Here is a 16,632-nt window from a genome sequence, read left to right on the forward strand (position 1 = left end):
CGCCGGTTCAAGTCGAACAAGCCTATTGAAACATGACAACGACAAGAAACAAAACCCAAACAGTGATAATTTCAAACTCTTTTGAGTATAGTCAGTTTATATTTATCTTATGTAAAGGTTATTTGTTTCTATATTCTATATTTCTATATTCATTTGACACTATTAACCAATAAATCCTGCACACTAAAAGCTGCACGGATAAATTTGCTAACCCCACAAATGGACCTATCTATCTGTGGCAAAGCGGTGTTCGCTCAGGCAGTTCTAATTTACCTACTTTCGACTACGCAACCTGGGGAATTTCACCCCAGGAATCTAACGGTACCTCTAATGTAGAAGGCACGCACAGGTCCTAATCACTTTGAGTCAGAGACACAGATGAATTGCAAAAAGAGATGTACATTTATTTCATTAATTGTTAAAAGACATTTATCATTAAAAGGTGTTGACCAGCAATCACTTCAATTTACTAAATCCTAATGTTGGCTGTGGGGGGACCTGGGCACATCCAGGGGGCAGTCTCTGGATATCACCTTTTTGGAAATTACTCTACTCAGTGCACACACACCAGCACAGCACACTCAACGACTCATGTCAGAGAAGACCACAGCACACAGTGAGGACACCACCACCAAATTTGGTCACTCGTCTGCCCCCGGGCACCCAGGACCTGCCAACAAACAAAAGGAAAGATACATTAACCAGTGATATGTAACCAAAATAATATGTAAACAAAATGATATATATAAACAAAATGATATTGGTTTACAATTTCAGGAGGGGACCAACTCCTTGGTCCCGATCTGGTCGTCACAAATCAAAAAAACCCAAAAATAAGAAAACTCTATAAACAAAGATCACAATTTCAGCAGCATAAGTCAACCAAAAATAATATATAAATTCACCAACACAACAATTGAGTCGGAAACAAATACAAATTCAGAAAAACACTCGCTCCTTAACATAAATCAAAGTAATAAACAAAAAGAAGACAAAATAAACTCAAAACATACCACGTTTACAAGTCACCGTCAGTGGAAATAGTTAGTTTGAAACGATTCACCTGATGCGGTTCGCCGAAACAGTTCACTTGCAATGATTCACTCAGAATGGGTTACTTGAAGGGTTTCTCACAAACAGTTCGCTCGGATGATTCACTGGAAACGATTCACTTAGAACCATTCACCTGGCGTGAAACCGCGCCAAACAGAAGAGAAACAAAACAGAACAAAAGCAGAACAGCACAAAAGCAGAACAGCAGCTGCTAAGGCACAGCGCAAACAGGCTCCACAATGAAGCACCAGGCAGATAACTCTCGTTCAGAATGGTGATATTGTCCTTGTCGCATGCCTAAAAACAAAGCAGAGGGTGTTACACTGAGAGTTCTTCCCCCTTAGCTTCATGCTCTAACAGTGACTCTATACTCACAACGGAGCACGCTGTCCCGGGATCAATATGCGAGGAATAGGGCCGAATGCCTCCGACAACGCTCACCAGAGCAGACAGATCTACACTACAGTGGGCATACGGGTTAATCAGACTAATCGCTGGGTCAAGCAACTCATAGGAACGTGGTTTACAAAGCGCTGTCGCACGCAAATGCCTCTTACCTGTCTCAAATGTCCACATACAACTCTCCCAACAGCACCCAGACCGGCCTACAGCACTGCCAGAGGCCAGCAGCTTCGGTGAGCTTTTACGAGCGGCAACACAGTTTGCCGTGCACTCGATCAACCAGCAGCAGGGCACATGGATGACGTCATGGCCCCGGACAATGACGCATGCCAAATAGCAGGTAGGCTGTGCTCTTATTCACACTGGGTGCCGGGCCATTGGCCAAACATTAAACAATTACGAGTGGGAGGGGCGATAGACCGTCCTGCTACATATGTAAACGATTTAGAAAAAGTTCCATCGATTCAGACTTTATGGGCCCTATCTTGCACCCAGCGCAATTTACTTTGTACACCAAGGCACGTATCATTCCTATTTTGCACCCGACACACAGCGCACTTTTCCCTCCACAGACGCACGTCGGTAAATTAGGGAATGAACTTGCGCTCCCGGGGCAGTTCAGTGAAAAGAGGAGGCGTGTTCTGGCGCAAACGTTCCCTGGTGATATTCTGCAGGTTCAGAAAACAATTCCGCCACAGACCAGGAAAAACCTAGTTATTCAGATGCTATTTTTTGCACTAAAAACTTGTCGAACAGAGTCTGATTACTGGACTAATTAAAAAATATAGTTATCTTTCACGTCTTATTGTAGTATTACATTAAGCATCATATAGTATTGGCTGTCTTAATATGTGTGTGTGTGTAATGTGTATGCCAGTTCATCTTACTATTGACGTGTGGATAAATACAAATTACATTAGATTTTTTCCCCAAAGGCTTTAAACTACAAAATAGTATTTTGTATTTCAAATAGGTATTTTTTTCAGTGTAAATTGTTTGGTTTTGATTTATTTTATTTTATATATTAGTAATTTGTATGTAAACTGGTAAACCTGTATTTAATAAAAATACATTTAATTAAGAAGCTTGCCTGCCATAAGTCTCTGTTTTACAAAAGATTGAGCTGAACTTACCACATTCTTCTGTAATCTACTTACTGTTAGTATGAAAATTCAAATGCTTATTAATTAGAACAGATTTGACTTACTTTACCTAACCTTAGAATAATTAAAATTAAGTAAAAGGTGTTTAAAATTAAGCACCATAAAACAATATGAATAGCGTTTTACTCTTGGACCAATAGTGCTTTTTGGTGCTCTTTATTTTTAAACGTTTTAAAGGGGTGGTTGATTATGATTTCACTTTTCTAACTCTAGTTAGTGTGTAATGTTGCTGTTTGAGCATAAACAACATCTGCAAAGTTACAACGCTCAAAGTTCAAAGCAAAGGGAGATATTTGCTTTTAAACAGCTGCAACAAACGGCTGGTAGAGACTACACGACATTCCTCCCGGGTTAGTGACATCACCAACCCTAACATGTACACAGTGACGCAAAAAGATGGATAAAAAAGCTAAAAAATCTGTCGGGGGCTAGAAAAAAGAAAGAGCGAAAAGGAGATGGCAAGTAAATTGATTCGACATCAGCTAAATAAGTGGATGGTGAAAGGCAACAGGTCGGATTTAAAGTGTGACGTCCAGGCATGTAGGCCAAACTGGATTTTTTTTTGGGCGGCGGCCAAACATCGGCAGCCCATTAGTTTTGTTTTGTTTTGCTTGATTGGCGACGTTAGTGCCGGTGTAATGCATGAGGGAAGGGTCTCGTAAGGGCCGGTGGAGGGATGGAGGGTCTCGTAAGGTGGAGGGATGGAGGGTGTCGTAAGGTGGAGGGGTGGAGGGTGTCGTAAGGGCAGGAGGAGGGATGGAGGGTGTCGTAAGGGCAGGTGGAGGGATGGAGGGTCTCATAAGGGCAGGAGGAGGGATGGAGGGTCTCGTAAGGGCAGGAGGAGGGATGGAGGGTCTCGTAAGGTGGAGGGATGGAGGGTCTCATAAGGGCAGGTGGAGGGATGGAGGGTCTCATAAGGGTAGGAGGAGGGATGGAGGGTCTCGTAAGGGCCGGTGGAGTGATCGAGGATATCGTAAGGGCAGGTGGAGGGATGAAGGGTCTCATAAGGGCAGGTGGAGGGATGGAGGGTCTCGTAAGGGCAGGAGGAGGGATGGAGGGTCTCGTAAGGTGGAGGAATGGAGGGTCTCATAAGGGTAGGTGGAGGGATGGAGGGTCTCATAAGGGTAGGTGGAGGGATGGAGGGTCTCGTAAGGGCCGGTGGAGTGATCGAGGATATCGTAAGGTGGAGGGATGAAGGGTCTCATAAGGGCAGGTGGAGGGATGGAGGGTCTCATAAGGGCAGGAGGAGGGATGGAGGGTCTCGTAAGGTGGAGGGATGGAGGGTCTCATAAGGGCAGGTGGAGGGATGGAGGGTCTCATAAGGGTAGGTGGAGGGATGGAGGGTCTCGTAAGGGCCGGTGGAGTGATCGATGATATCGTAAGGTGGCGGGATGAAGGGTCTCATAAGGGCAGGTGGAGGGATGGAGGGTCTCATAAGGGCAGGAGGAGGGATGGAGGGTCTCGTAAGGTGGAGGGATGGAGGTGCTCATAAGGGCAGGTGGAGGGATGGAGGGTCTCATAAGGGCAGGAGGAGGGATGGAGGGTCTCGTAAGGGCCGGTGGAGTGATCGAGGATATCGTAAGGGCAGGTGGAGGGATGGAGGGTCTCATAAGGGCAGGTGGAGGGATGAAGGGTCTCATAAGGGCAGGTGGAGGGATGGAGGGTCTCATAAGGGCAGGAGGAGGGATGGAGGGTCTCGTAAGGGCAGGAGGAGGGATGGAGGGTCTCGTAAGGGCCGGTGGAGTGATCGAGGATATCGTAAGGTGGAGGGATGAAGGGTCTCATAAGGGCAGGTGGAGGGATGGAGGGTCTCATAAGGGCAGGTGGAGGGATGGAGGGTCTCGTAAGGGCAGGAGGAGGGATGGAGGGTCTCGTAAGGGCAGGTGGAGGGATGGAGGGTCTCGTACGGGCAGGTGGAGGGATGGAGGGTCTCGTAAGGGCAGGAGGAGGGATGGAGGGTCTCGTAAGGGTAGGAGGAGGGATGGAGGGTCTCGTAAGGGCAGGTGGAGGGATGGAGGGTCTCGTAAGGGTAGGAGGAGGGATGGAGGGTCTCATAAGGGCAGGAGGAGGGATGGAGGGTCTCGTAAGGGCAGGAGGAGGGATAGAGGGTCTCGTAAGGTGGAGGGATGGAGGGTCTCATAAGGGCAGGTGGAGGGATGGAGGGTCTCATAAGGATAGGTGGAGGGATGGAGGGTCTCGTAAGGGCCGGTGGAGTGATCGAGGATATCGTAAGGTGGAGGGATGAAGGGTCTCATAAGGGCAGGTGGAGGGATGGAGGGTATCATAAGGGCAGGAGGAGGGATGGAGGGTCTCGTAAGGGTAGGAGGAGGGATGGAGAGTCTCGTAAGGGCAGGTGGAGGGATGGAGGGTCTCATAAGGGCCGGTGGAGGGATGGAGGGTCTCGTAAGGGTAGGAGGAGGGATGGAGGGTCTCATAAGGGCAGGTGGAGGGATAGAGGGTCTCGTAAGGGCAGGTGGAGAGATGGAGGGTCTCATAAGGGCAGGAGGAGGGATGGAGGGTCTCGTAAGGGCAGGTGGAGGGATGGAGGGTCTCATAAGGGCAGGAGGAGGGATGGAGGGTCTCGTAAGGGTAGGAGGAGGGATGGAGGGTCTCGTAAGGGCAGGTGGAGGGATGGAGGGTCTCGTAAGGGTAGGAGGAGGGATGGAGGGTCTCATAAGGGCAGGAGGAGGGATGGAGGGTCTCATAAGGGCCGGTGGAGGGATGGAGGGTCTCGTAAGGGTAGGAGGAGGGATGGAGGGTCTCATAAGGGCAGGAGGAGGGATGGAGGGTCTCATAAGGGCCGGTGGAGGGATGGAGGGTCTCGTAAGGGTAGGAGGAGGGATGGAGGGTCTCATAAGGGCCGGTGGAGTGATAGAGGGTCTCGTAAGGGCAGGTGGAGAGATGGAGGGTCTCGTAAGGTGGAGGGATGAAGGGTCTCGTAAGGGCAGGTGGAGAGATGGAGGGTCTCGTAAGGGCAGGTGGAGAGATGGAGGGACTCTCCATGGCACCATTTCCAAGATTCAGCTCTGGACTCCTCATCCTCAGAGATGATTGATATACTAGTCTGCAGAAATGTCAGAATCCTACAGAAATGCACAAAACATAATAAAAACAGACATGTTAACAGCACAATGCCATTTGATTTCTGTATTACAAGTAACAAAATTATCTTACTTTTTATTTTTATGTAAGGTTTTCCTTTTATGAGCACAATAAACTTTTACATGTTGAGGTTGATGCTGATGTGTTAACTCACTTTTTATCCAGCATAAATTTTCCTCAATTTATCAACAGTACCAATGGAGAAATAAAATAGATAATGTATGTTTAGTTACTTTATCATATAATATATAAGCAGTGTTGACCACAGTAAATTCTCCTACACAATAGGACACATACATCACTCACTCGGATGTCTATTTCATGTTGTGATGTGCTCATCTGCGATATTTATCTACGATTTTCCTGCCAGATGTTAATAGACATTTAGCATCTTTAAGATGTATATGGTTTGTGTAAATCCAATTTAGAGACGTGTTGGCGCCAATATTGTTGCTGCATACCCCTCTGACACTGGATAGTTGCGCCCCTGAATTTACATAAGCCGCGTCCCCGTGAACACGCAGGGTTGTTGTAGTCGAGCACATTTATGAGTCAACAGTGCGTTTTTGCTAACCCTCAAAAAGTGACAACTTTAACATTCACAAATATCATGGAGTATTCTGAGCTAAAACTTCCCAAACACACATCAGAGATTTATTTTACATCTTGTGAAAAGGGCATTTTACCATCCCTTTAATCATTTTCAGTTTCTGCGCATGTAAAATGTTATTAGGCTTTTTTACTTTATAGTGATTCATGTAGTTATCATAAGATCAAACTAGATTAATTTGGTCATAATATGCTGCTGTAATTATTTATCTGTATGGTTTATGAAGATGAGTGTCATCATTAGTGATTATTTTTGTGTTATTGATGTTATATCCATGTCATAGTGTGAGAAATAACAGTATTGCTATTCAATGGAGCAGTTTAATAGTCTTTAGTCATCTCTCTGACTCAAATAATGTGTTTCTAACAGCAAACACTCAGAATAAAGTGAGATGATCTGCTGATGATCCTGAATGGCTTGTTGAATGAGTGTTGATAGTCTGAGGCTCATCAATATTAACAGATCTGCTGAAAACACTCTTTATCTCATGACAATAGTTCCTGTTTTCACCTCATTTATTATGCTGATGTCTCCAGATCTCCTGTAAATTGTCACTTAAAGCTTATTTCATTGGTGTCAGCAGACTGAGGGGATTTGTTGGCTACTATATGAAAGTTTATTTCTGTGTTTATGTTTTTGAACTGTTTTTCTTACCATTATTTATATTTGGAAGAATTTCAATTATTTATATTATTTTCTATATTTCTAGATACCTGGATTTATAATGAAGAAGCAGAATATAATGTTAAGATTAGCAATATTTTTTTTGAATTGGCATCAGTTACTGTACGATGAATAGATAGACAGACATAAATGCTTATGTAACAGGTTAAAGAATGACAAATATTTTTGCAACCTTTCATTTTCTATTTTGTGGGTATGTGAGTTTATTTCACCATAATCTTGTATTGTTCAGTCACTTCATGGTAGCTCACAGGTATTGGGAGAGTTGTTTGTCGTGTAAGTGCGCCCTCTATCGGATAGAGGCTGGCGGTGGTCATATACTGACTTAAAGCGTTCGTTTCTCAGTCTGCATTCTACTGGACTGAGAGAGGTACGTGTTCACATCAGTGCAATGTAAACTTGAAATATACCGGTTGTAACTTTAGCTTTAGTGCACATGGTAACTTGTACGTGTATTTTATGATGAGTGCACAATTTAGTCGAGATGTGTCGAGAACTGCTGTTTTGAGTGCTTAAGGAATTGCTAACATAGCTAGCCTCGTGGTTTGTTTTGCTGTAAGTTAGCGCTCGCCATTCTGTCGTCTTGTGATGAAGCCCACATGTTTCAGTTTTCCTTTTTCTTATGTTAGGCTGATTCTGAGTGGAGATATTCCTGAACTGTTGCTCTCTTTGAAATTGTACAGGTATGTACTTCCAATACCAGGTTTAGAATACAATGTGTTTATTTAAAAGTTTTCTTGTATTTATTGATGTTCAATGGCACTGAACAGCCCAGATGTAAAGCATGCACATTTTGCTTTATGCATGTTACTGTGTTAACTAGTGAAAGGAAGATGGTTTATTTCATGTTGCATAAAGTTAATGTAAAACTTTAACGTTATTCCCCATAGTTAATAACAGAAATAACATGCAATATGACACACAGCCTACACATGATATACTCAAGCCTAATGCGATATGTTCATTTTTCATGGTAATTTTTCAGATTTGTGAATGCGATTTAAATATTGAGTCTGCATTCTTCTTGACTGAGAGAGACTGATTCTGATTGAAGATCGTCAGTGTCCTGTCATCAGTGCACCAGAACACAACGCAGTAGTCGGCGAAGTGCAGACCGCGCCAGCTACACTTAGAAGAGTCATTTATTATAAAAACAAACTCAGTAATTTATACTTTTGATTTTTGGCAGATCAGCTCCTCAAACTCTGGAATTCATCATCAGTGAAGCTCCTCCCACTGCAATCACATCATCAGTGAAGCCCCTCCCACTGCAATCACATCATCAGTGAAGCTCCTCCCACAGTAATTCAGCAATAAATGCTGTTAATTCCCATCAGCTACAAGTGAAGACGAGCATGAAAGCATCAGGAAGAGCTGAAATCTGCAGAGACTGAGTTTATTAAAGAGGACAGTGAGAACACGAGTGATCCAGAACCCTGCAGAATGAAACACACTGAAGATCCTGAAGAACAAAGAGGTTGGTGTTTATTCTTCATTCATTCATGATGCTGAAGAACATTCATGTTAGAAACATTCAAGCACTTCTTCACATTTAGATAAACAGTTACATTATGAAATGGTGCAGAATGTTCTGGGTTTTCTTCAACAAATGGTCAGTAAAGGGAGATTTGAGACATTTTTATATTGATGATCAATATTAGATAAAGCTAAATACTATTTGACATTTACATTTATTTTATATCTGGTGTCCAATTTGCAACAACGTTACCAGAATTTTAGTCATTTTCAACATAGTTTACAAAATGTATTTTTTAGGAATAATCAGTGAACACCAAGTTACTGATGAAGTTGTATTTGTCAAATATCATACAAGTTATTCATAGTTCTAGAGATTCTTCTTACAGTAACTTTGGTTACAGGGTTTATGAATACAGTCAATGCTACAGTTTGTGTAAAAATGGATTGAGATTATTCTCTTGTCTTCCCATCATGCAGTAGAAAGAGCCCAGATGATGTCACAATTTTAAGAGATGCTCTATTTAACATATAACTAATAATAATTTAAAAAATAAAATAATCCACTCCACTTGAATGCTAAACGCTTGTTATTTCTCACAGGGTTATTCACTGTTTCTGGTGTCCCACTTTCACATGCGCATGAATGGAAGTCTATGTAGGAAAAGTCTAGTGTGAACGGCCAATAATAATTAAAACGTTTTTAGTAAAATAAATATCAATCTCAAAGTTGGTGACAAAACATAGCAGTATTGTATATTTTACCGTATTTTCCGGACTATAAGTCGCAACAGTCAAAAAATGCGTCATGACGAGGAAAAAAACATATATAAGTCGCACTGGAGTATAAGTCGCATTTATTTAGAAATTTATTTCACAAAATCCAAGACCAAGAACAGACATTAATCTGGAAAGGCAAGTTATTCAGCTCCACAACAGCACACAGAACAACAGCTGAATAGTGTCCGGCATGTTAGCGTAACGCAGGGTTTCTCGCAGCACTTTGGAACTGGCGGCCGCCTAAGCAACACACGCCTGCCGCCTTAACTACGTCGTCAACAAAAATGTATAAGGCTATGAGCGATATCCGCCGTAGGGCTGCACTCAGTGTGGAAACAGTTTCACAACCAAACGATGTCTTGAGATTCACATGAGAGTTCACACTGGAGAGAAGCCGTTCTCATGTGATCAATGCGGGAATAGTTTCAGTCGATCATCAAACCTTAATGTTCACATGAGGATCCACACCGGAGAGAAGCCGTTCTCATGTGATCAGTGCGGGAATAGTTTCAGTCAATCATCATCCCTTAATGTTCACATGAGGATCCACTCCGGAGAGAAGCCGTTCTCATGTGATCAATGCGGAAAAACATTTCTTAGTGCATCACACCTGAAGAGACACCTGATAGTTCATACGAAGGAGAAGCCGCATTCATGTTCTGTGTGTGGAAAGAGTTTTTCACTGCTGCAACATTTACATACACATGAGAAAACTCACACTGGTGTGAAAGAGTACATGTGCTTTGAGTGTGAGAAGACTTTTACTACAGCGGCCAATTTAAAACTGCACCAGAGAATTCACACTGGAGAAAAACCTTACAAGTGTTCACACTGTGACACGAGATTCAGTCGATCAGCAGATCTGAAAACACATGAGAGGATCCACACTGGAGAGAAGCCGCACACGTGTGATCAGTGCGGGAAGAGTTTCTCTATTAAAAGTCACCTGAAGCTACACATGAGTGTTCATACCGGAGAAAAGCCGTTCTCATGTGATCAGTGCGGGAAGAGTTTCAGTCAATCATCACACCTTAATGTTCACATGAGGATCCACACCGGAGAGAAGCCGTTCACGTGTGATCAGTGCGGGAATAGTTTCAGTCAATCATCACACCTTAATTATCACATGATGATCCACACTGGAGAGAAGCCGCACACGTGTGATCAGTGCGGAAAGATTTTCTCTTTTAAAAGTGCCCTGAAGCGACACATGAAGATCCATACAGTGGAGAAACCACTTAAACACAGTCTGAGATCACGGTAAGTAATAATAATAATAATAATATGATATTTATTTTATATAGCGCCTTTCAGAAGACTCAAGGTCGCTTTACAATAAATTACACAAACGCATGACATAGAAACATGACATAGAAATGATACATATAAACTGTGAAGGATAACATAGTAGAAAGAGGTACATGTAGAATCAGAACATTGAGTCAGGTGACAAACAAGTGACAAAAAATATATTTTAATGTGGGTTTTGAAGTCATGTAGTGATGAGAGATTACGGATGTGTTGTGGAATGGAGAGTTGGGGCAGCGGTGCAAAGTTCCCTTCCACCAAACGATGCTAGTTTGTGCCGTGGGATCGTCAACAGACCGCTATCAGAAGATCTTAGTGTGCGAACAGGGGAGTATGTATGGATGAGATCAGAAATATAGTTGGGGGCAAGACCATGAAGTGCTTTGAATGTAATAAGGAGTATCTTGTACTGAATGCGATAGCGAATGGGTAACCAATGTAGACTGCGTAAAATCGGAGTAATGTGGGAAGATATATTTGTGTAAGTGAGGACTCTGGCGGCAGAGTTCTGGATATATAGAATTTTATTTAATGATGAATTGGGTAAGCCATAGAAAAGTGAATTGCAGTAGTCAAGCCGTGAACTGATGAAAGCGTGAACTAGGGTCTCAGCATCACTGATGTTAAGAAATGGACGTAAGCGTGCAATATTACGAAGGTGGAAGAAAGGCAGACTTAGTGAGCGAGGAGATGTGAGGAAGGAAGGAAAGAGTGGAATCAAAGATTATACCCAGGTTTTTGACAGTGGTGGAGGGTAGAGATGCAAACGATTAATCGACAATCGATTAATTGTCGATAATACATTAATCGATCAAACTTATCGATCATCGATTAAGCAGGTTCTTGCGCGTGCGTGCTGCTCAACCTCGAAACACAAGCGAGCGCGCTGGAGTTATGTTTGGGACTATTTTACACCTTCATCATGACTATAAGTTTGAGTGTGCATTCGCAGCCTTTTCTTTTGTGCAAATGTAAGTTGTAATAGTTTATTATGTGTACGTTTATTATGTGTATCTATATCTGATTTATCTCAGCATATTGGATGCATTTGGTTAAGAATTGTTGAAGCGTGATCTTTAGCGCGCGCAGCTCAAACGGCAATGCACGACTAATAATGACTATTGGGACTGTCATATTACATAACATTATAAAGAGAACAATAGTGTAATACAACATTGTGAAGTATTTGGGTTTATTTGCCGTGTCGCGTTGTTCCAGGAAGAGCGCGTCCACAACATGAGTCATTCTGAATGGCACGTAACTCAAGTTCACTTGTGCATTCACGTCATTTTGTGCAGATATAATTTGTAATATTATGTTGATTTTGTATATATCTGACTAATCTCATATAGATTGCGCTTCTTTGAGTTAAATAACGCGCTAGCAAAGTGCTCAACGGTTATTCATTCAGCACGCGCCGCTCAAGCAGCAATGCACGACTAATAATAACGATGATTAATTTGGGACTGTCATATTACATAACATCAGAACACTATTTTATTAAATCGTTGTGAATTCATTGGGTTTAGTTGCCGTTTTCAGTGCGTTTCAGTGCACGTCTAACGTTACAACACATTCTGCAAGCACGCATCTGAGGCGGCGTTGGTAAAACGTTGTATTATTAGTCGTTATATTTGATTATTAAATAATTAATTTAATTTAATTATCATTCACATCGAAACATTTTACAATCCTACTAGCCCTTCATTTGGATTAAAAACCATTCTCATTCATTTGGTGAGTAACATAGCGTTTTGAGCAAACCCTGTCATGCTGTTGGCCATATGCACTGCAGCAGACGCATAATTGATCGTTAATTTAAATTACGATAGATCATGGGAATTTGTGAAAATTGACATCCCTTCAGTATATTTGAAGTTACCAGGTCTAGTAATCTTACTGTTACCTTTCTCAGACCAAGCATCAATAAGTGCTGCTGCTAATGTTTCAAGTTTTTCAAGTAGTTTACCAGATAGATTATTATGTAGACTTAATATATTTTAGGCTAAGCCTACTACCCATATAGATTTTTATTTAAAAAAATCTTAATGTTTGCAACAGGTGAGCCAGTGCACAATTATTTTTCATGTATTTTAATTTTCTGTGCATAATTTATTTAGTTAAACTACATAAATGCCATTCTGTACCGTATCCCAACTGTTACAATACAACATCATTTGAGCAATATAACATGCATTTTTGTTCAGTATATAAGCAATATTTTGGTTATGTTAAAGACACTATTGATACCGCGAGAAATGTACATTCTCAGGAAAATAGCCACTTATCAGTTAATCGTTAATCGATCGATAAGGTCAATCAATTAATGATTAATGAATTAATCGATAACTTGCATCCCTAGTGGAGGGTTTAACCAGAACTCCAGCAATATTGACATTGTCAACACAGACACGGGATGTAGTTTGAGGTGAACCAATAAGGAGTAAATCTGTTTTATCTGTGTTAAGTTTAAGAAAATTTCTGGTCATCCAAGCATTTATTTCATCAATACAAGCTGATATGGAAAGCGTTGGGAATGGATGTATAATTGGGTATCATTTGCATAGCAGTGGAATTTGAAGCCATGATGACGGATGATATTACCTAATGGGAGCATGTAGATGATGAAGAGAAGAGGCCCAAGAACAGAACCCTGAGGAACACCGTGCGGGACAGAGGCAGAAGTGGACTTAGACTGGCGGATGGAGATGTAATGCTGGCGATCGGACGGGTAGGAGGTGAACCAGGATAGAGCAGTTCCAGAAATACCAAGAGCAGAGAGTCGTGAAATGAGAATACTATGAGAGATTGTATCAAATGCAGAGGAAATGTCTAGAAGAATTAGAATACTGGTGGAGCCGGAGTCAGTGGCCACAAGGAGATCATTAACAACCCTAAGAAGTGCAGTCTCAGTGCTATGGAGGGTGCGAAAACCGGATTGAAAACATTCATAGAGGTTGTTGGATGACAAATGAGTTTGAAGTTGAGCAGCAACCACTTTCTCAAGTAGTAGTGACGGCAGCAGTTTTTAGTTCAAGAGGAACAACACCATTGCTGAGAAGTTGAGAGATGAGAAGTGAAATCGATGGTGAAATAACGTGTGCACATTTTTTTAAAGTAAAGTAGTCGGTGCAGGATCAAGATGACAGGAAGATGAGTTTGCTTTGTTGATTAGCTCAGAGATATAAGCAGGGGTTGGAGGGGCAAAATCAGTGAGAGTACCAAGTGTAGAAGTGGTGAGGAGGTCATGTGTGAGAACAGTAGAGATCATGGATGGGAAGAGATTATAGATACTAGTGATGCTCCGATTGATCGGCGAACCCAAATAGCGCAGATCAAAAAAGCCGATCACGTGAATGTAAATTACTCGCGTGACTTTTTTCCACCTGCATGCGCGGCGCACGGGCACACAACAACAGACCGGAGCTTGCCAATGGCAACATGACTTCTCCTTCTCCCGTCTGGAAGTTTTTCAAAGTGTCTGACAAAAAAATAGCCATTTGCAATGTATGTCGTGCTGAAATCCCTTTCGGCACTTTAACACCAATAACATGATTAGGCATCTTCGAACGGATTTTCATTCGAGGTCTTAAATTTCATTAAGTCAGGTCTAAAAAAGGTTTTATCCTTGTTCATTTCCAGAAACGCTGGCTGCTGAAAGTCATTACAAAGTAGCAAAAAAAGTAGTCGTAGCCTACAAAGCGGAGCTCTAGAGATCTGCATTGCGTATGCAGCATGAGTCCAATACAATCTTCTGTTCTGAACAGTTGTATTTCATTCATTAATCTGATTATGCATCCGTGCATTTAATCGCCATTGGCTCGTGTGATAGTAATATGGATCTTAGAATCAATTATATCACTTAAAATACTACTATCAACAACTATAGGAGATTATTTTCGACTTTCTCCGGCTCCCTGCACCGGGTGTAATGTGAAACCAGAAGTGTCTATGCGCACACTCGCTGTTCGGACAGCCAACATGGCGGCCACGTGCAACCAGCCAATAAATATTGGAGATCATAGGATTATGAACTCTTCTGATAAATTCCCTAAAAAATTTTTTTCTTCTGAAGAAATGTTATATATTAACGACTATCTGCATGCTTTGAAAGTAACGGATGGAGATGACCTAGAAATTAGAAATGTTAATGTAACTGACAAGCTGATATTTTGATGGACTATCTTATAGTTGAACACCTCCAGAGGGACAACGCAAAGAGAGCTTGCAAGACGGAGAAGGAGAGAAAGGCGAAGATCACCCACTGAGGCTCGACTCCCTAAGAACGGACGGATTCATCGTGCTCAGCAGTTAATTAAAATTATCGCACAAGTTGAGCGATTAAATAGGAAAATAATACACAGTGCAAACTGAAATAAACTGCTCAAATGAGGATGTTGAATTTGCAGGACAAGCTCAAATTATTTAAAGCCTAATTTGAGCTTGGCCTACGAACTTATGGTTCATTGTCAGAGGTGTTGTGTGTGTATGTGGACTCAATATGTTTAGACTGTTAGGACCACATGTATTTTTATAAGGAACTGTGAACATCATTCGCCTTAGACCTTGAAAATGTGTGAAACTAGAGAAAGGTCAAAAGGGTGGCGATAGTCAAACTTACTGTCAGGGTTCTGCCCTGGCAGCTTTGTCTGTGTCTGTGTTTCATGTCTCTATGTTTGTGTTGTGCTTCAACATATGGCTCTGTCTTTGTTTGTGTTGGCCATGTGCTCCTTTGCTCCTGCCTCCTTGTTTCCCAGAACCACACCCTCTTGTCTAGTTAAGTCCTCGTTTACCTGAGTGTGTTCTCCTGTTCCTTGTCTGAGTGTGCTCACCTGTTCCTCTTGTGTTTTATTTGTAGAAGTTTCTTTTTTTTTCTTTAGCTCTGCCATCGGTCCTGTCTGTCTTGTCTCCTGTGTCTCTAGTTCCAGTCCTGTCCTGCTAGCAGAGCGTCCCTGGCTGCTTACACTCTTAGCTTTGGAGCAAGCCTGGTGCTGAGCCTGAGATCCCTGAGTGCTTTGCCTGTTGTACTTGAAGTTCCTGTCCGGCTATTGCTGGTATTCTCAGGTCTCATTCTGCTCTGCCATTACTTCTCTCCAGCCTACAGTCATCTTGTGCTAGTTACAACTGCTGCTCGGCTAGTTACAACGGCTGTCATTGTGTCTCATCCCTGCCTATTGTCTGGACTGTTCACCTCTCCCACCACATCTTGTCATCTGTCTACTGTTTGTCAATTAACATGTTAACACTCGTTCTGCATTTGAGCCCTCCTTCATAGACCCGTGACTTACCAAATAAAGTTTTTGTCTATGTGCTGCATAGAATAGGTGTAAAAAGAAAATGGATATTTTGAATATGTGCTTCTGCAAGCCTATGTTAATGAAGGACTGGGATAAGTCCAAAGTTTGACCTTTAAGGGAATTGGCTGTAGTAGAATAACAGCCCATTGTTAGAAGGCGGCCCGGACCAGGGTTGGTATAAAAAGCCTTGGAGAGGTTTTTTTCGGGGCCACATTTCGGGTCTTTTACATTTTACTTTTACTTTGTTTTTTTTCTCTTTGTATTATTCTGAATCTTTTTTAATAAAAAGAAATCATGTTGTGGTGATTCATAAAACTTTTTAAACAAGTCTAAGAGTATTTTTTTCCTATCAATATTTCATGATTTTTTGTAATTAAATATTAATATTAGCAAACACCTAGTTCCTTCGAATTCAATATTGAACTGGTTAGAGGCACCACGAGGACCCTGAATCGACATCCTTAATCTACAAATAAAATACAATACAGTGCATCTATCCATGATAAAAGTGCTCCACACTTCTCCAGGGGGTTAATAAAGATATTCTGAAGTTTAGCGATGCGTAAGAAAAATATCAATATTTACAACTTTATAGAGTAAAATAACTAGCTTCTGGCCAAACAGACATACGGATTTGACTTAAGTCGAAGCGCAACTTATGCGAGTAATGTGACGTACTGCTGATATTTATGCTACGCCATTTCTGACGTCACAAGTTGCGTAAGTTGCGCTTTAGGCACAAGTAGACTGCGTATGG

At 41.9% G+C, this 16,632-nt stretch overlaps 1 protein-coding gene across 2 annotated transcripts in view; it reads left to right on the plus strand.

Annotated features, from left to right (window-relative positions):
* The window catches only part of LOC306996367 (uncharacterized protein), a 215,511-nt gene that overhangs the window by 117,903 nt on the left and 80,976 nt on the right, over positions 1-16,632 (plus strand). Inside the window, exons 1-3 of one of the 2 annotated variants that reach the window (XM_079608778.1) lie at positions 7,358-7,384; positions 7,644-7,697; positions 8,204-8,491. The exons of the other annotated variant lie outside the window; for it this stretch is intronic. The gene's annotated coding sequence lies outside the window, so the exon portion shown is untranslated. Of the gene's footprint in view, positions 1-7,357; positions 7,385-7,643; positions 7,698-8,203; positions 8,492-16,632 lie in introns of those variants that run through there. 2 annotated transcript variants of the gene reach the window in all.

The sequence above is a fragment of the Phoxinus phoxinus genome, assembly GCF_949152265.1.
Source record: "Phoxinus phoxinus genome assembly, chromosome: 1".
NCBI classification, from domain to species: domain Eukaryota; kingdom Metazoa; phylum Chordata; class Actinopteri; order Cypriniformes; family Leuciscidae; genus Phoxinus; species Phoxinus phoxinus.